At 42.1% G+C, this 21150-nt stretch overlaps 1 long non-coding RNA gene across 1 annotated transcript in view; it reads right to left on the reverse strand.

The window, feature by feature from the left end:
• Window positions 1-494: 494 nt before the first annotated feature.
• LOC117501845 overlaps window positions 495-21150 on the reverse strand; it is an 89895-nt gene continuing 69239 nt past the window's right edge. Inside the window, exon 4 of the long non-coding RNA XR_004558101.1 lies at window positions 495-561. This is a non-coding gene — a long non-coding RNA (uncharacterized LOC117501845). The remainder of the gene's footprint in view (window positions 562-21150) is intronic.

The following is a 21150-nucleotide window of genomic DNA, read 5'->3' on the forward strand; positions in this document are numbered from 1 at the left end:
CCTCCTGTTTCACACCTGCTTCTGGATCATGTCCAGGTGAAGTCTCCTGTTTCATTTTTAATTTTGATGCATTTTTTTAGATATTAACTGTTGCATTGGAGTTTTAATTGAACAAAATCTGTCCTGTGTATATTTGACTCAGCTGGCACACAGGCTGTTGCTGTTTGACAGTTTTCCTAATGTTACAGTCACATTTAAAACTTTTATTTTGACTTTGCAGCAGCAACACAGGAAATGGTTTTCCAGTTGCTGCCGACCTGCAGTGACTGTATGCTCGTCAACAATAATGTCACCTTCCTCCACTACCACCACATCCAGAAGATGTTTGGTCTTCCAACAATCCTCGGAGATGATAAGTTTCACGCCCGCTTCTTTTGTACCTCATGGGTACAAATGAATGACTGAGAAGGGAAGTAAAGTGAGTCTGACTGAATTCAGTAAATTCTTGAAGCCTTTTGTTTGTTTCTTTGCAGCCAAAAAGGCGTCTGAGAACGAGGAGGACCTGCAACATTTCAGGAAGCAGGCAGCCTGTGTTGGCTTCACTGGAGACCCAGACTATCACTACGACAACAGAAAAGGTGCTTCAGCTTTAAGTTTGAACCATTCATACAGCTCAAGGTCCACACATTTTTCTGGAGGATTGAAAACTTTTGGGAGTTCAGGTGATGTTACACAAACTATTCACATTTTTATTATTAAATTTTTTTTTTTCACATTTCTTCCACAGAATTCTGCACTCAAGGTGAAGGCCGACAGATGACGTTCTGACCATAAAGCCCCCAGGTGTCTTGAGAAAGTCATTCACCAAAAATAAAAGTGACAACAGAAAAACATCAAACGTCTCATGTGTCACATCTTTGTTGAATCAGCACAGTGGTTGAGTGTGGTGACATAGTGGTTTAAACATTGGGATCTGGGTTCATTTTCAGATTGTAGTCAAGCTCCCAAATGGCACTTTGAGCTGGAGAAGTGGAGAGACACGTGTCCTCTGGAAATTCACTTTGAGCTTTTGTTGGTGAGCCACATTAATGGCCCCTTCACACATAGTGCAAATTTGGTCAAATTACAGTGAAAGTGCGCAAAACAGTTCAAATTAACGAACCATGAAGACTTTGTGCCGACGTGCAGGCGTGTATGATCCTGCTGCGAAGATGTCATGCATGCTTTTGCACAAACCCAATGTGAGCAACTGGAGCATTTGTAACCACATTGTGCTGCTACTGTGGAATAAATAACAAATAAAAACCAGCTGGTACCTGTGGAACCACATCATGCAGCTCCTGTGTAAAACAAAACAAAAAGCATACATGCCACCCATGGGATTCATACCTCGACTTTACTGACTGCCAGCTCGAATTGTTGCCACTGCACTACCATCGCTGGCCTGTAAACAGTGGAAAAATGCGTGAAACCAACAAAGAGATGGATGTATTTAAAAAAATAAAATAAAAACACACACCATAAAAAACACCCCCTTATCAAGTATGAACCATCTGTTCCTCTGTAGGCGACCCATAGTCACAGACGTACAGTCATGAAATAACATTAATGAAGCAGTGTTGTTGTGAAAGTGTAGTGACACGGACCCACAACAGGGGGCGCAAATGAACGGTCAATAGATGAGCCAAAAAGTAACAATTTAATGTTGTGAAGGTGCACAACGAATACACAGACAATCTCAGAATCTGATAACAGTCAATCCACAAAGGTGACGTGTGGGCAGGCTCGAGGATAGAAGACGTCTGTCCTGAGAAGAGCCGGAACCACACGATTTCCGCCGCCACCAAACCTGGTGAATACTGGAGCCGCCAAGTCCAGAATTCCCAGGTGATCACCGTCCCCGACTGTCGGATCTGGTACTGCTGGCGAAGAACAAAGACAGTCAAGTGTGGGTGTGTGTACACCCCGTAACAACAACGGTGGGAATGCCACCTCCACCTTTAACACACACTCGTGCAGCGTCTGTTTAACCACTTATCTGACGAGACGAAGGACGAAACAGTCGTGACCCACGCCGGTCCTCTGGTTGACAGCTGCAACACAATAGCTCTGGAAATCACTGAATGATGACAGAGAATATTACCTCCATAGAAGTACGATATCTCGGCGATGAGGTGGAGATGACGTCTGGGTTTTATGGAGTGAGATGATGAAGAATGAGTGACAGCTGTCAGGAATTAATGAGTGACAGCTGTCACTCCCGGCTGTGTCCGTGGCGGCAGCGCCCTCTCGTGCCTGAAGCCCGCACTTCAGGCAGGGCGCCCTCTGGTGGTGGGCCAGCAGTACCTCCTCTTCTGGCGGCCCACACAACAAGTGTGCTGTTATCATTTCCACATCTACTGGTCCAGTGTGCCCAGCCGGCCCCGCGCACCTGTACATGTGGAACAGAGCTCACGTGTGTGATGTGACAGTAAGCTCGCCCACTGTGTGTTATGATCTGACGGTCCATTGTCACCTGGGGCAGCCTGTCAATGTATGGGCTGTGGGCGGATACACCCCCTGTCAGTTCAGTGCACACACCAACACACCATCTGTACATTCATATATCAGGGAAATGCAACCCCCCCACCGGCACCGCATGTTTACAGATTGGGGAGTGCAACACACACGCAATTCACACACATGGCACATGTGTGTGCGGGGGGAGCTGACACTCTGGCACCTCACATGTGTGTTGCTTGCTGTTTTGCAAAGCCACACTCGTGGGGCACTTAGGCAAATATCACATCCAGCTTCTCTAATTTTAACTATTAGAGAAAAAATTACTCATAACCATCCCAAAGACGTATCGTTATCTTTGGCTGCTTTCAGTGATGCCGGTATTTGGTTAGACTCTTTCTCTCCGATTGTTCTGTCTGAGTTATTTTCATTAGTTACTTCATCCAAACCATCAACATGTTTATTAGACCCCATTCCTACCAGGCTGCTCAAGGAAGCCCTACCATTATTTAATGCTTCGATCTTAAATATGATCAATCTATCTTTGTTAGTTGGCTATGTACCACAGGCTTTTAAGGTGGCAGTAATTAAACCATTACTTAAAAAGCCATCACTTGACCCAGCTATCTTAGCTAATTATAGGCCAATCTCCAACCTTCCTTTTCTCTCAAAAATTCTTGAAAGGGTAGTTGTAAAACAGCTAACTGATCATCTGCAGAGGAATGGTCTATTTGAAGAGTTTCAGTCAGGTTTTAGAATTCATCATAGTACAGAAACAGCATTAGTGAAGGTTACAAATGATCTTCTTATGGCCTCGGACAGTGGATTCATCCCTGTGCTTGTTCTGTTAGACCTCAGTGCTGCTTTTGATACTGTTGACCATAAAATTTTATTACAGAGATTAGAGCATGCCATAGGCATTAAAGGCACTGCGCTGCGGTGGTTTGAATCATATTTGTCTAATAGATTACAATTTGTTCATGTAAATGGGGAATCTTCTTCACAGACTAAAGTTAATTATGGAGTTCCACAAGGTTCTGTGCTAGGACCAATTTTATTCACTTTATATATGCTTCCCTTAGGCAGTATTATTAGACGGTATTGCTTAAATTTTCATTGTTACGCAGATGATACCCAGCTTTATCTATCCATGAAGCCAGAGGACACACACCAATTAGCTAAACTGCAGGATTGTCTTACAGACATAAAGACATGGATGACCTCTAATTTCCTGCTTTTAAACTCAGATAAAACTGAAGTTATTGTACTTGGCCCCACAAATCTTAGAAACATGGTGTCTAACCAGATCCTTACTCTGGATGGCATTACCCTGACCTCTAGTAATACTGTGAGAAATCTTGGAGTCATTTTTGATCAGGATATGTCATTCAAAGCGCATATTAAACAAATATGTAGGACTGCTTTTTTGCATTTACACAATATCTCTAAAATTAGAAAGGTCTTGTCTCAGAGTGATGCTGAAAAACTAATTCATGCATTTATTTCCTCTAGGCTGGACTATTGTAATTCATTATTATCAGGTTGTCCTAAAAGTTCCCTAAAAAGCCTTCAGTTAATTCAAAATGCTGCAGCTAGAGTACTGACGGGGACTGGAAGGAGAGAGCATAGCTCACCCATATTGGCCTCTCTTCATTGGCTTCCTGTTAATTCTAGAATAGAATTTAAAATTCTTCTTCTTACTTATAAGGTTTTGAATAATCAGGTCCCATCTTATCTTAGGGACCTCATAGTACCATATCACCCCAATAGAGCGCTTTGCTCTCAGACTGCAGGCTTACTTGTAGTTCCTAGGGTTTGTAAGAGTAGAATGGGAGGCATAATTATTGTATGGCCTTGCCTTACAATATAAAGCGCCTTGGGGCAACTGTTTGTTGTGATTTGGCGCTATATAAAAAAATTGATTAATTGATTGATTGATTGACAGTGATTGTCTGCTGACTGTTTTCGTGATGATATTGCGAATGGCCACACATTTTTAAAGTGCCAAACGAGTGGTGTTAGATGTTCATGTGTGTCAACTGCAATTTGGCCGACCCCAGCCGCGAGAGGGTTTAAGGTGCTCGCCCAGCACACACTCTTTCAGCTGCTGGTGTGCGCAAATAGTTGTAGCAACAGGTGTACGGGGCAGCTACAAATTTACATGATTTACATACGATTCCTGCCTCACACGCACTTCCACCAAATTTTCACTGTGTGTGAAGGGGCCATAAATAAAAACCTTTTCTGCAGGCTTAAAAATTCAACTTTTCACTTTCAGCAACAGAATATATATTTTGTTTCACAAAATCTTTGAAAAGGGGGAAAATATTTCCATCAAAAGGTTGTTTTTCAATTATTTCCTGAGAAATTTAAAAAATAATTACATGTAAAAATGGTGGGCTGTATATGTTACACCTTAGTCTTGTTCAGAGGTCCTTGCACAAATTAATCCCAATTTCTGCCGCAAATGGTGCAGCAGTACAAATGTACATTGCATATCAATCAATCAATCAAGTTTTATTTCTATAGCACTTTACAACAGTTTTCACTGAACCAAAGTACTTTCCAATAGCACCAGCTAGAGATAAAATAAAAAGAAAAGTACGAAAAACACAATAAAACACAATAAGAGCATCCAAAATAGAACAAAAATAGACAAAAAAGTGTCAAAGCAATTATGTGCAAAAAGCTGCCCTGAACAAGTATGTTTTTAACTTAGCTTTAAACAGAGGCAAGTTATTAATGGACCTCAGTTCAGGAGGTAATGCATTCCACAACTTAGGACCTGCTACTGCAAAAGAACGGTCACCCCATTGTTTGGACCTGGACCTGGGAACCTCAAGAAAGTTTTGGTCAGCAGACCGAAGTGCTCTGACAGGGTTGTGTGTTTTTAACAGGTCACATAAATAAGAAGGTGCAATGCCATTTACAGCTTTAAAAACAAACATTAACAGTTTAAAATCAACTCTAAAACGGACTGGAAGCCAGTGCAGGGAGTAAAGTACAGGAGTGATGTGGCTGTGTTTCCTGGTATTGGTCAACAGGTGAGCAGCAGCATTCTGGACCAGTTGGAGTCGGTTTAGAGAGCCTTGAGTGATATATCCCAAATCACTGTCATTACCAAATGTTATGAGTGTGTCTCTTCTTTAAGAGACAGGGGAGTGCCTGTGTGTATGGAATAGGTGGATGAGAGAGAGAGAAAGAAGAAAAACAAGAAAAATATTTCTGATGACACCCAGGAAGCTAAAGCAGAAACATTAACACAAAGAAACAAGAAAACTCACAATGGCCTCATTTGCTGATACGACCACCAATCAAGCAAAAAAATTCTATGAAGATCAATAATACAATCAGAATGAAACAGATTCCAGCAAAGTTGCTGGACATTATGTTATTTGTGTCTGACACACAGGCACTGACACACGCAGACCACAGACACTGACACACACAGACCACAGACACTGACACACACAGACCACAGACAGTGACACACACAGACCACAGACAGTGAAAGAGACAGAACATGAAAATTCACATCAGCAAAGTAACTCATCGTTAGTTTTCTGAGTACTTAATCTTAAAAATAACCAAGTTAGATTACTAGTTACTTTGTTTGTTACGTTCAGCAGCTGCGGACACATTGTCTGTAAAGTAACTGTAAAATGTAACTGTAAGAACTAACTTTTCAAAGTAACTGTGGCAACACTGGTCTCAATATACAACGATGACAGACCTTGAGCTGTTTTTTTTTTTTACAAAGTTTTATAGCAACCACCTCTTAAAATAAATAATTATTAATAGATAATGTGAAACATTTGAAGATAATCAATAAACTTAAATGTATTATCATAACAAAATAAGTAATAATTCACATTGCATAATCCAAAAATAATAGTACAAAATCAACAAACAATTGTCCATACCATAACCACAAATTATATAGTTTTTATAAAGTCTTTTAAAGCTGACTAGAGTCCAACAGGTTCTGATCCTGTTACCTTTGGGAGCACGCTGGCAGACGCAGTTGCCTAATGGGCAGCACTTTCTTCTTTCTCATCTTCTTTCATATTCTTCTTTCATCCTCCATGGGCCTTCACATTTAGGACACAGTGGGGTTAATGGGATAATTAGTTAAATTTGTTCTTTCGCCATGTACTCATTTATCATGATTCCTTCCAGGTATCACAATAAAATGAAAAAGAGGACAAAACCTCACAGGTACTTGCATGACAGGCTAACAAAATATGAAGTATGATCCTTTAGACCACCATTGGGTCCTTTTATAAACAAGCAAATAGACCTTGTGCATACGAGGGCTGTCAATAAAGTATAGGTCCTTTTAATTTTTTTCAAAAACTATATGGATTTCATTCATATGTTTTTACGTCAGACATGCTTGAACCGTCGTGCGCATGCGTGAGTTTTTCCACGCCTGTCGGTGACGTCATTCGCCTGTGAGCACTCCTTGTGGGAGGAGTCGTCCAGCCCCTCGTCGGAATTCCTTTGTCTGAGAAGTTGCTGAGAGACTGGCGCTTTGTTTGATCAAAATTTTTTCTAAACCTGAGAGACACATTGAAGTGGACACGGTTCGAAAAATTAAGCTGGTTTTCAGTGAAAATTTTAACGGCTGATGAGAGATTTTGAGGTGATACTGTCGCTTTAAGGACTTCCCACGGTGCGAGACGTCGCGCAGCGCTCTCAGGCGCCGTCGTCAGCCTGTTTCAAGCTGAAAACCTCCACATTTCAGGCTCTATTGATCCAGGACGTCGTGAGAGAACAGAGAAGTTTCAGAAGAAGTCGGTTTCAGCATTTTATCCGGATATTCCACTGTTAAAGGAGATTTTTTTTATGAAAGACGTGCGGATGGGTCCGCGCGTCGGGACGCAGCCGGCGCGGTACGGAGGCACAGGAAAAACACCTCTGTGTTGATAACCATTTGTAAAATCCAGACGGCTTTTGATGGCTTTCAGTGGAGTGAGTATATGAGAAATTGTTTAACAGCTGGACATGTTCCAACTTGTCCTTAAGGCTTCCAACGGAGGTGTTTTTCCTTATTGTCAGGGTTTGAATTTGTCTGGTTATCTGTTTTTATTTCTTTTCTCTCGTCTGTTTGTTATTTTTCTTATTTCATTGGTTTTTTGCGTGTTTATTCTCTTGCTGGGTTTTTCTGCTTGGGTCTGTCTGTCTGTCTCTATCTCTCTTATCTGTCTCTTGTTTCTTGGTTGTGGGTGTTTCCCTCTCTTGCTAGTCATGCACTTGTTCTGGTGCTTTCCATGAACAGCTGTTCCTGATTTGATGATCATCACCTGGGGTTATATAAGGTCACTGGGTATGTTAGTTCTTCGCCAGTTTGTCATGCCTGGTGCCTTCATTCCAGCTCTGTACCTGCATTCCATAGTCCTGCCTGCCTCATGGTGTCTACCTGACCTCCAGCTTGTTGCATTGACCATGCCTTTTTGCCTGATGGTTTGTGTACTGCTGCTTTTTCTGGACCCCCTACTTGTGTACTGACCTCTGCTATCCACATCAATAAAGCCTTTTTACAACCAGAGCTGCCTGTTCGAGCCATGCATTTGTGTCTAGCAATTCCTGACCACCCAGCCTGTCAGTTACGGGACATTATTTGAAGATTAATTCATTAATGTTGCAAAGTAGCCTCAGGTGAACTCTGGTGCAATGCATCAAATGGTTACTTTTATGTTTCAATTGTATGTGATCCCTTTCAAACTAATTAAATGAGAATGTTCATATTTCTGCCTCTGCTTGAGCCAAAGTTTAATTTTCAAACTAAACCTCTTTTGGAGTGTTTTGGGATTTATTTCAGAAGGAAAAGAATTCCACAGGTAGGTATTTTATGTTTCCTGTAAATATATGTACAGTGAGGAAAATAAGTATTTGAACACCCTGCGGATTTGCAAGTTCTCCCACTTAGAAATCATGGACTGGTCTGAAATTTTAATCTTGGGTGCATTTCCACTGTGAGAGACATAATCTAAAAAAAAATTCCAGAAATCACAATGTATGATTTTTTAATAATTTATTTGTATGTTACTGCTGCAAATAAGTATTTGAACCCCTACCAACCAGCAAGAATTCTGGCTCACACAGACCTGTTAATTTATCTTTAAGAAGCCCTCTTATTCTGCACTCTTTACCTGTATTAATTGCACCTGTTTGAACTTGTTACCTGTATAAAAGACACCTGTTCACACACTCAATCAATCACACTCCAACCTGTCCACCATAGTCAAGACCAAAACGCTGTCTAAGGACACCAGGGACAAAACTATAGACCTGCACAGGGCTGGGATGGACTACAGGACAGCAGGCAAGCAGCTTGGTGAGAAGACAACTGTTATGATTATTTATTATAAAGTGGAAGAAACACAAGATGACTGTCAAGCTCCCTCGATCTGGGATTCCATGCAAGATCTCACTTTGTGGGGTAAGGATGATTCTGAGAAAACACAGAACTACACAGGAGGACCTGGTCAATGACCTGAAGAGACCTGGGATCACAGTCACAAAGATTACATTAGTAACACATGATGCTGTCATGGTTTAAAATCCTGCAGGGCAGCAAGGTCCCCCTGCTCAAGCCAGCACATGTCCAGGCCCGTTTGAAGTTCACCAGTGACCATCTAGATAATCCAGAGGAGGCATGGGAGAAGGTCATGTGGGCAGATGAGACCAGAATAGAGCTTGTTGGAATCAAATTCACTTACCATGTTTAGAGGATGAGAACAACCCCAAGAAAACCATCCCAACCGTGAAGCATGGGGATGGAAACATCATACTCTGGGGTGCTCTTCTGCAAAGGGGACAGGACGACTGCACCGTATTGAAGGGAGGATGGATGGGGTCATGTATTGCAAGATTTTGGCAAACAACCTCCTTTCCTCAGTAAGAGCATTGAAGATGGGTCATGGCTGGGTCTTCCAGCATGACAATGACCCCCAAACACACAGCCCAGACAACTAAGGAGGGGCTCCGTAAGAAGCATGTCAAGGTCCTGGAGTGGCCTGGCCAGTCTCCAGACCTGAACTCAATAGAAAATCTTTGGAGGGAGCTGAAACTCCAAACCTGAAAGATTTGGGGAAGGTCTGTATGGAGGAGTGGACCAAAATCCCTGCTGCAGTCTGTGCAAACTTGATGAAAAACTACAGGAAACGTTTGACCTCTGTAATTGCAAACAAAGGCTGTTATACCAAATATTAACATTGATTTTCACAGGTCTTCAAATACTTATTTGCAGCAGTAACGTACAAATGAATTATTAAAAAAATCATACGTTGTGATTTCCTGATTTTTTTTATTTTTTATTTTTTTTTTTTTTGATTATGTCTCTCACAGTGGACATGCACCTAAGATGAACATTTTAGACCCCTCCATGACTTCTAAGTGGGAGAACTTGCAAAATCGCAGGTCATTCAAATACTTATTTTCCTCATTGTATATGTTGACAGACGTTAACCAGACAGAGCAAAAGACAGACTGACTTTTAATCCAGTGTCGACTGAATGGTCCCCCTAAAATTTTGCCTCATTTCTGCTTAAAACGGCCTCATTTCTGCTTAAAACTGACTTTAGAATGATTTAAGAGGTTTTACCTTTATCATCTAATGTTAATAATCCCATTAATACATTTGATTGCTTTGGGTGAAGAGACTCCGTCCTCAGCTGTGCTGCTGTGGTCCAAAATCACGCATGTGCGGATCCAAAAGGCGGACCGATTTTCAGGGGCACACCATTCGGTCTGCGACACCGGGTGTGAGTTGATGTTTGTGTGTCAAAAGCATTTTCTCAGTGTGTATTCAAATATTCATGGCTGAATACTGTTAAATGCTTAAGTGTGTGCTATTAGATGATGCGTGGGAACACCTGCTTCTGGGTTTTGGGATGTTTGATATCTGCATATCTGATCATATCGGGTTGCTATAGAAACAAAGTGTGATTAAACACTCAAGTAGGAAAGAATCAAATCAAATCAAATCAAAATCAATTTTATTTATATAGCGCCAAATCACAACAAACAGTTGCCCAAAGGTGCTTTATATTGTAAGTCAAAAGCCATACAATAATTACAGAAAAACCCCAACGGTCAAAACGACCCCCTGTGAGCAAGCACTAGGCGACAGTGGGAAGGAAAAACTCCCTTTTAACAGGAAGAAACCTCCAGCAGAACCAGGCTCAGGGAGGGGCAGTCTTCTGCTGGGACTGGTTGGGACTGAGGGGAGAGAATCAGGAAAAAGACATGCTGTGGAAGAGAGCAGAGATCAATCATCCATCCATCCATCCATTTTCTTCCGCTTTATCCAGAGTCGGATCGCGGGGGCAGCAGCTCAAGCAAAGCTGCCCTCCAGCTCCTCCGGGGGAACCCCAAGGTGTTCCCAAGCCAGCCGAGAGATGTAGTCCCTCCAGCGTGTCCTGGGTCTTCCCCGGGGCCTCCTCCCAGTGGGACATGCCCGGAACACATCTCCAGCGAGGCGTCCAGGGGGCATCCGGAAAAGATGCCCGAGCCACCTCAACTGACTCCTTTCGATGTGGAGGAGCAGCGGCTCGACTCCGAGCTCTTCCCGAGTGACCGAGCTCCTCACCCTATCTCTAAGGGAGCTCCCAGCCACCCTGCGGAGGAAACTCATCTCTGCCGCTTGTACTCGCGATCTTGTTCTTTCAGTCATGAGCCAAATCTCATGACCATAGGTGAGGATCGGAACATAGATCGATCGATAAATCAAGAGCTTTGCCCCCCAGCGAGGTGACATTCCACGTCCCAACAGCCAGGGGCTGTGAGCATCGACCGGGCTGCCGGGCCACCCGCCCTCGACTGCCACCCAATCCTCTCTGCACCTAGAGATCAATCACTAATGATTAAATGCAGAGTGGTGCATACAGAGCAAAAAGAGAAAGAAACAATCAGTGCATCATAAGCTTTAGCAAAAAGGAAAGTTTTAAGCCTAATCTTAAAAGTAGAGAGGGTGTCTGTGTCCCTGATCCGAATTGGGAGCTGGTTCCACAGGAGAGGAGCCTGAAAGCTGAAGGCTCTACCTCCCATTCTACTCTTAAAAACCCTAGGAACTACAAGTAAGCCTGCAGTCTGAGAGCGAAGCGCTCTATTGGGGTGATATGGTACTATGAGGTCCCTAAGATAAGATGGGACCTGATTATTCAAAACCTTATAAGTAAGAAGAAGAATTTTCAATTCTATTCTAGAATTAACAGGAAGCCAATGAAGAGAGGCCAAAATGGGTGAAATATGCTTTCTCCTTATAGTCCCCGTCAGTACTCTAGCTGCAGCATTTTGAATTAACTGAAGGCTTTTCAGGGAACTTTTAGGACAACCTGATAATAATGAATAACAATAGTCCAGCCTAGAGGAAATAAATGCATGAATTAGTTTTTCAGCATCACTCTGAGACAAGACCTTTCTCATTTTAGAGATGTTGTGCAAATGCAAAAAAGCAGTCCTACATATTTGCTTAATATGCGCATTGAAGGACATATCCTGATCAAAAATGACTCCAAGATTTCTCACAGTATTACTAGAGGTCAGGGTAATGCCATCCAGAGTAAGGATCTGGTTAGACACCATGTTTCTAAGATTTGTGGGGCCAAGTACAATAACTTCAGTTTTATCTGAATTTAAAAGCAGGAAATTAGAGGTCATCCATGTCTTTATGTCTGTAAGACATTCCTGCAGTTTAACTAATTGGTGTGTGTCCTCTGGCTTCATGGATAGATAAAGCTGGATATCATCTGCGTAACAATGAAAATTTAAGCAATGCTTTCTAATAATACTGCCTAAGGGAAGCATGTATAAAGTGAATAAAATTGGTCCTAGCACAGAACCTTGTGGAACTCCATAATTAACCTTAGTCTGTGAAGAAGACTCCCCATTTACATGAACAAATTGTAATCTATTAGATTAATATGATTCAAACCACCGCAGCGCAGTGAGAAAGGTTGCAGCCTCTCTTACGGATACACTGTAAAACCAATTATGTTACATGCTAATGCAGCTTAGAATATAAAGGAAAACCAAGGAAACCTAAAGAAAACGTTTAGTTTCAGGCCCAACTTCACCCAGATCAGAGATCTGTCTGGACAATCAATTTCTATTTACTCACTAAATAGAGGACCGGCTGATCCGCTCATTTGCTGGCTGTTGCCAGAGCACTGCCATCTTGGTGAGCATTTAGCAATCAGGCATAAAAAGAAATCAATGTGGACATGATCAATGTTTCTAAAAGAGTTTCAGGATAAATGTGCATTTTCCGTGCTATTACTGTGCTGTTACATTTATTCAAATGCAGTCCCATAAGCTTACAGCCACAATTTGTCAAAACAAATAAAGAAGAGGATCAGACTATTTATATAATTGACGCAAATTAGTTTGTCCCAGTCCAGATCGCAAATAATACCATCAGTTTGTCAAACACACCATGCCTGCCACGACATGAGATACTAGTCTAATCCTTAATTAATGTCATTATGAAGTTAAAGATGGAAAATAATCAAGGGTGAAAGAAGAACTTCACACATTCGCATCATATTAAAGATCTTAATATTAAAGGCTGCTCTAAACCCAACTGCGGTGTTGCTTTTCTGGAGCACTTCTCCACGAAAATATAAATTAATAAAATGAAACAGTCACGCCAGGCAGGGTAAAAGTAACATTATTCAATAATTTCTGGACCAAGTTGCAAAAAGTCTGAAAACACTACAGGTTGCTGGAGTGTTCAGTATATCATCGAGAAATTTATCTCATATTCTTGTATTAGTAAAATATACAATGTCAAAGCGGCTGTCATGTAACCCACCGAATTGAGAGAAACCATTTCTATTCTATGAATTTGCTCTTACAGAATATCTCAGGGAGGAAAACCTGATGTGAATAAAGAACCCTATGGTAATTATAAAGGGATAAATTGAGACTTATGAAACACTAAATGAATGGGAAGATATTTATCACCACAAAGCATTCAGGCAGTAAAACTGAAGTCATGACTTTACAGAATACAGATCGATACTAAAAATACTAATACTAATACTAATTCTGAAGTTTTGTAACAAACACAGACAGATGGCATTCTGGGCAAAATGTGCCTCTGCTAACACTGATTGGTTGACTCATTCATTCTATGTAAACCAACACGTTAATGTGAGTTGTGTCGTGTGTTGGTGTTTAGAGATAAATGTGCTTTTGTAAAATATGCCATTTTTATTATGTAAAAAAGGCATTTCAAAAAGAATCCAAGTTGCAATTCGATAACCGTCTGATATAACCGGTGTCAAAATAAATAGAACACTGCCATGATCTACTGGTGCCAGTGCGAGTTTTGGCCCTTTTTTAGCTGATTTTTTTATTCATGTGAGAATTTTTTGGATCACACAGAGTTTCAGGTTAATCGCACATCCTGCATCATTTAGTATACATGGAGTAACGAGCTGCGTTTAACATCTCACGACCACTTCCTGATCGACAATCGTATGGTCAGATGAAAATCAAAACTGTTTGATATTTTGGCTGGCTGCTGTGACTGTATCCTGCTTCAGCAGCAGGATACAGTCACAGCAGCAGGATACAGCAAGCAACCTCTCACACTGTGCCTGTGCAAACACCGCAGACCTTGTTGTGTGGGCCGCCAGAAGAGGAGGTACTGCTGGCCCACCACCAGAGGGCGCCCTGCCTGAAGTGCGGGCTACAGGCACGAGAGGGCGCTGCCGCCACGGACACAGCCGGGGGTGACAGCTGTCACTCATTATCTCATGACAGCTGTCACCCATCTACGCTTCATCATACTACTCCATAAAACCCGGACGTCATCTCCACCTCATTGCCGAGATATCATCTACCTGTGAAGGTAATGCTCTGCTAAACTGAAAACACTGACTAACAGTCTGAACTTCTTTGCAGCTGTTTTCCTGTAAGTGTTTCCTTATCTGTGGGATTGGCGTTTGGTGTGATTAGCGACGGCTTCGCTTCACACTCCAACCAGATAAGTGGTTAACAGGAGCTGCACGAGTGTGTGATTAGAGGTGGAGGTGACTTTCCACCTTCTGACTGTTTTTGTTACTGGGTGTGCACACACCCACATCTCACTGTTTGTGCTCCTCACCAGCAGTACCAGATCCGACAGTCGGGAACGGTGATCACCTGGAAATTCGGGACTTGGCGGCTCCAGTATTCACCAGGTTCGGTGGCGGCGGAAATCGTGTGGTTCCGGCTCTTCTCAGGACAGACGTCTTCTATCCTCGAGCCTGCCCACATGTCACCTTTGTGTATTGACTGCTATCATATTCTGAGATTGTCTGTATCATTGTTGTGCACATTCACAACATTAAATTGTTACCTTTTGGCTCATCTATTGACCGTTCATTTGCACCCCCTGTTGTGGGTCCATGTCACTACACTTTCCCCAACAGACCTGTCTTGTAATTTTTTTTTTTTTTTTTAACTTTGATGTCTCCCATCAAGAGTTTTTGTAAATTAAGTTTGAAAAAAAAAAAAAAATGCTTCTGTTTACATTTTGCTTCTGAAAACACGAGTCCGACGTGTGGTTTTTGAATGTACAATGTGTGTGAGAACATAAATCGTGCGCTCTGAACTTTTACACTGTGCAGTTCTGTGATACAGTTTGAGCTGGAACCGAGTACAGTGATTGAAAATATCATACAGTGTCTGCCCAGTTTCATGGTGAATACTGCCATGAACTCTACCGGCCAGTAGATGGCAGTAGAGACCTTGAAAACTTGCCAAGACAAAATTCCAGATAATCTGGGTTGCTGCGTTTAAGATGCGTGGAGTTTTACATACGCAAACATAATAACAATGTCTATAAACCCAGATAAAAACCAGCGTGCATGTGCGCCCGACCAGTTCTCTTTTGTCTGCAGAGGATAGGGCGGTTTCTTCTAGAAGCAGTTTGCTGAGGGCAGAACTACTCATCTGCTACAAAACATTTAACAGGTAGGTGCTCAACTGATTTTAAATTTTATAAGTGTTTGTCGCTGTCCATCTTTGTTTACCACGTTAACGGTGTAAAAATTATTGAACAAAAATTTATTGCAAAATAATTAGTCCGATAATGGTTTTCAAAGTTATCTGAAAAGATAATCCGATAATGAAAACTTTATCTTCGATAATTATTGGTTAACAAATTATCGGATCTGTTCCCACCACTACATCTGAAGTTTGCCCGAGAGCATATGGATGATCCAGAAGAGAAATGGGAGAATATCATGTGGTCAGATGAAACCAAAATAGAAACTCAACTTGTCGTGTTTGGAGGAAGAAGAATGCTGAGTTGCATCCAAAGAACACCATACCTACTGCAAAGGGGACAGGACAACTGATTTGGTTTAAGGGAGGAATGAATGGGGCCATGTATCGTAAGATTTTAAGCCAAAACCTCCTTCCATCAGTGAGACCTTTGAAGATGCAACATGGCTGGGTCTTCCAGCATGACAATGATCCCAAACACACCGCTTAGGCAATGAAGGAGTGGCTCCGTAAAAGGCATGTCAAGTTCCTGGAGTGGCCGAGCCAGTATCCAGAGCTTAACCCCATAGACAATTTGTGGAGGGAGTTGAAAGTCCATGTTGCCCAGCGACAGCCCCAAAACATCACTGATCGAGAAGAGATCTGCATGGGGGAATGGGCCAAAATACCAGCTACAGTGTGTGCAAACCTGGTGAAGACTTACAGGAAACATTTGACATCTGTCATTACTAACAAAGATTATGTTACAAAGTATTAAGTTGAACTTTTGTTACTGACCAAATATTTATTTTCCACCATAATTTACAAATGAATTATTTAAAAATCCTACAATGTGATTTCCTGGATCTTTTTCTCATTTTGTCTCTCACAGTTGAAATGTACCTATGATGAATATTGCAGACCTCTCTTATCTTTCCAAGTAGGGGAACTTGCACAATAAGGGGCTGACTAAATACTTTTTTACCACACTGTACATGTTGACCTCAACTAAAAATTTATGGTTTTGGAGATATTGGGTTTTGCATCTGAACTCTTCAATTATCAACTGAATATTTTCATTGAATTTTACTCTGTCTTTTGTTAGGGTCCCATCGGGTTGTTTTTGGGGGCTTGTATTTTGTCTCCTTCCTTGTCTGTCTGTCCTGTCTTCTGAATGGTCAGTGTCCAAGTTTCTGTTGTATTTGCTCTGTCTGTTCATGTCTCATGTCTGTGCGAATGTGTGGGTGTGTCATTTGGATGAAGGAGTGGAGTCGCGCGTGTGTGGGTGCGTGTGCACATCTGGTTGTTAGTGTGCTCAGCTACATGCGCATATGTTCTGGCACATGCACGTCAAAGTGGACTCCTAGTCCACACTGACATGCCTGCTGGCCCTCGTCCATGTGGATGTGTATGTCAGTGTGTGTGAATGCAGTTTTACATGATTTCCTCAGGCGCTCATTCCTCACTTCTTGTCTTAGTCTCCGCTTCTGTCATGCTGTGTATGTGTCTGCATTATTCCTCCTTCCTCTGTGTCGGTATCATGTGTGTGCATGCGCAACTCCTGCCGGTCTTTCACAGCCTCTCGTCATGTTCTGTGTGCATGTGAGATTGTCAGCTCCCGTTTTCTCCCCTTATCTCAGTTGGTCTGCAACTGTCTCTGTTGTTCCTGGTGCACGTGTGGGCTCTGTGTCTGGGTATTTCTCACTTAGCGTGCAGTGCTGTCAGCCCTGGTTAGACCCCGCCCTTTGTTCACGTTATGTTTTCTGTCTGTTCTCTCACCTTTCTTTCCAACCAAGTTTATGTACTACACTACTGTGGTTGCATGTGTCTTGGTCTTTCCACTGTGTGTTTGTCATTGTTCTTTTCTATGTCATAGGCTTATTACTATGTTGGGGCACTTCATGTCTGCACTCTTCGTTCATGTATGTTCTGTTCTCTGCCACCATCTAGTGTCTTAATTTAGTCTTCACACCCCTTCTCTGAGTTTCCAGCTGGAATTAATTCACTCATCAGACTCTGTATTTAATCTCACCTGTGTTCATGTTCCTTCCTGGTTGCTGTGGTGCTGTTTTCTCATTGTAGCTGATTCCTGTGTTGCTGGTTGTCTCTGTCCATGTACTAGCACTCTACTTATCATTCTGTTGTTAAAGTGACTGCTCACCTTTTCTGATGTCCTGTGTTCTCCACTGCTCCCTTTTTGTAAGTACTCAGTTCTGGTTTTTGCACTCCCTCTAAGATTGTCTACCTAAGTTTTGAATAGTTTCCTCATGCGCTGGACCTACCCACACCCTGAGTGGGTGAAATTTGTATTTTGGTTGTTCCTGTTCCTCCACTCTTTTTGTATCTTGCCACAAGCCCTGCATTAAACCTGGTATTTGTTGAAATTCAACCATTTGTCGTGTCTGCCCTGCATTTGGGAAATCTCAGACTCTGTTCAGATTCTGGCCACAAATCGCAACTGTCTTTATTCCTAAAAAGAAAACTTTGCAGCTGTTCCCATTGTTTTCACTCAAGGTTGCCACAGCAGATCTAATTTGGATCTGCATGTTGAAATGACACAAATTCTACACTGGATGCCTTTCCTGATGGACCTCCACATTACATGGAGAAATGTGGCAGGGGTGGGGTTTGGACCGGGAACCCTTTTGCACTGAAACCAAGTGCACTAACCACTTGGCCACACCTCTCTGCCTACTATGGATTATTAAAAATACTTAAATTTGTCAGACAGTGAGACAAAAGAAATTCTGTTTAGAAAGAAGATGCATCAAGATGCATCAATGGTTGTTTTATAATGAACACATTCATGAACTAATGATCCAAGATCTGCTGTGGTGACGCCGAGGAAAACAAGGGCAGCCAAAGGGACTTTTAACAACTCTGTCAGCTCTCACGGATGAACATTCTTTAGCAATTTTTCAAAACATGAGTTCTCACAAATGAAGTAAGAGGGGAGGTGATGGGCTAGTGATTAAATCTTTGGGCTTGAGATGAGAGGATCCTCAGTTCAAATTCCAGCCTGACTAGAAAATCACTAAGGGCCCTTGGGCAAGGTCCTTAATCCCCTAATGCTCCTGGTGTGTAGTGAATACATTGTATGACAGCACCCTCACATTGGGGTGAATGTGAGAGGCATTATTTGTCATGTCTTTGGATGTGGGAGGAAACCGAAGTACCCAGAGGGAACCCACACAAACATGGGAAGAACATGCAAACTCTACACAGAAAGGCCTCAGGTGGAAATTGAGCCCATGACCTTCTTGTTGTGAGGCAACAGTGCTAACCACTAAGCCGCCATGCTGCGCTGCAATGTTAACTAAATGAAATAAACTATTAAACAAAATATGTGACAGAAACAAGTAAACATCACTTTTACAAAGTAGAGAAGCTTGAATCTTCGACTGGACTGAGTTGCTTGACACAAGGATGTTTCGCTTCAAATCGCAGAAGCTTCCTCAGCTAAAATTCTTGCTCTGGAAGTCTGACTTCTGTCTGACTCTTGTAGAGAAGAATAAAACAGAAGCCAACAAAAGCTGGAGTTTTAAACGTAACCAGACCCCTCCTACTGCTATAGGCTAGTGACTAAACAATAGCTCTAATTAGCAACTATTGTGCTCTAGTTAGCACACCTAATGACAGGACAGCTGTCCCTCTAATGATGGGATGGATGCCTTTCTGATGGCTCCCTTGATGACGTGAATGACTCATTACCATGAACAAAAGACTGAAACTACTTTGACCTGAGTACCCCATTGTAAACAGGGGATAAAGTGTGTCTCAGACCCCCTCCCCGGTTAAGGCTGGGTTTCAAACGTTTCACAAAGAATGCCTCTTGACCCCTCTCTCAAACCATTTCTTCTCTCTGGCTAATATTTTAACTTCCTTGTCCTCAAACGTGTGGATAGTGTCTTTAAGGTGGAGATGAACCGCAGACTGAGGTCCACTGGTGCCCTCTCTGCGGTGCTGGTATAGCCTTTCTTGTAAAGGTTGCTTCGTTTCACCTATGTAGTGTTCGTTACAGTTTTCCTGACATCTGATAGAATACACTACATTGCTCTGTTTGTAACTAGGGATCATGTCCTTAGGGTGAACTAATTTCTGTCTCAAGGTGTTAACCGGTTTAAAGTAAACTGGGATTTTGTGCTGTCTGAAGATCCTCTGTAGTTTTTCCCCTACTCCTGCTAAATAAGGGAGAGACACTCTTCTTCTTGTCTCCATCTCCTGTCTATCTGGTCTCTTTGTTCTCTGGGACTTCTGCACTTTGTCCAGGGACCATCGTGGGTACCTACATACTATGAGGGCTTTCCGGACAGTTGTTGTTCTTTGCCCTTCACTCTGCAGTTGTGGGCACCTGTAGGGCTCTGTGTTGAAGCGTCCTGATCACTCCGAGCTTGTGTTCAAGGGGGTGGTTTGACCCAAAAAGCAGATATTACCCAGCCTTAACCAGGGAGGGGGTCTGAGACACACTTTATCCCCTGTTTACAATGGGGTACTCAGGTCAAAGGAATTTCAGTCTTTTGTTCATGGTAATGAGTCATTCACGTCATCAAGGGAGCCATCAGAAAGGCATCCATCCCATCATTAGAGGGACAGCTGTCCTGTCAGTAGGTGTGCTAACTAGAGCACAATAGTTGCTAATTAGAGCTCTTGTTTAGTCACTAGCCTATAGCAGTCTGCCTCTCAGTAGGAGGGGTCTGGTTAGGTTTAAAACTCCAGCTTTTGTTGGCTTCTGTTTTATTCTTCTCTACAAGAGTCAGACAGAAGTCAGACTTCCAGAGCAAGAATTTTAGCTGAGGAAGCTTCTGCGATTTGAAGCGAAATGTCCTCATGTCAAGCAACCCAGTCCTGTCGAAGATTCAAGCTTCTCTACTATGGAAACCACCTGGACAACTGAGAGCCTACACAGAATCACTTTTACAACCAACAAAGATGGTGAGACGTCTCTCACTCCACCTGCCACGTTCTCACTGCAGTCGGCTGTTTTCTATAAAAGCTGTGATGCTGCGAGTGAAGTTCAGTTTTCTGGGCTGTGAGCACCTTCAGGTCTTCTGAATCTGTGTTATTGTCTACCATGATGCTGTGGCTGACCATCCAGTTCCTCTTTGCTGCGTTGGTTCTGAGCGACGTCAGTCCGACACCTGAAGATTGTCACCAGCTGGTCAAACCCCTGTCTCTAAAGGACAAGTCCAAGGTAACAAGTCCTACATCAAAATCTATTCATACTTTGATTTTTTAAATTTTCAAATCCTCTCTTCTGCACCTTAAAAAAATCTTATGATGCTTCTTTGAGTTTAATTTTGTGTTGTATCATTTTGAAAAGTGCTAAACAAATTAATTTAATTAATGCAACAAATATCTGAGCAGAATCTGATCCGGTTTAGAAAAGGAACCAGAGGAAACTGATGGCACCACGAGAAATGCAAAAACATTTTAGTTTGTCGCTGTGAAAAGGTTCAGACACGACAATTCAAAAAATTTAGAAAAATTCTGAAGATAAATGTGTATTATTTCTAAATAAGCAAAATGAGTGACAATTTCGTAACTTGAAAAATTCATTCCTTTTAGATGTTCTCATGAACTTTATGATAAAATCAGTTTGTACTGATAACTTTGAGTGATAATTATCAACCCTGTGTGTGTGCACACACATGTGTTTTGTCATGCACCAGATGGTACAACTGCAAAGTAATCATGTTTTATTTATTTATTAACTTTTACAGAATTTCAAAG

Source organism: Thalassophryne amazonica, chromosome 20 (assembly GCF_902500255.1).
Source record: "Thalassophryne amazonica chromosome 20, fThaAma1.1, whole genome shotgun sequence".
In the NCBI taxonomy this organism is placed as follows: Eukaryota; Metazoa; Chordata; class Actinopteri; order Batrachoidiformes; family Batrachoididae; genus Thalassophryne; species Thalassophryne amazonica.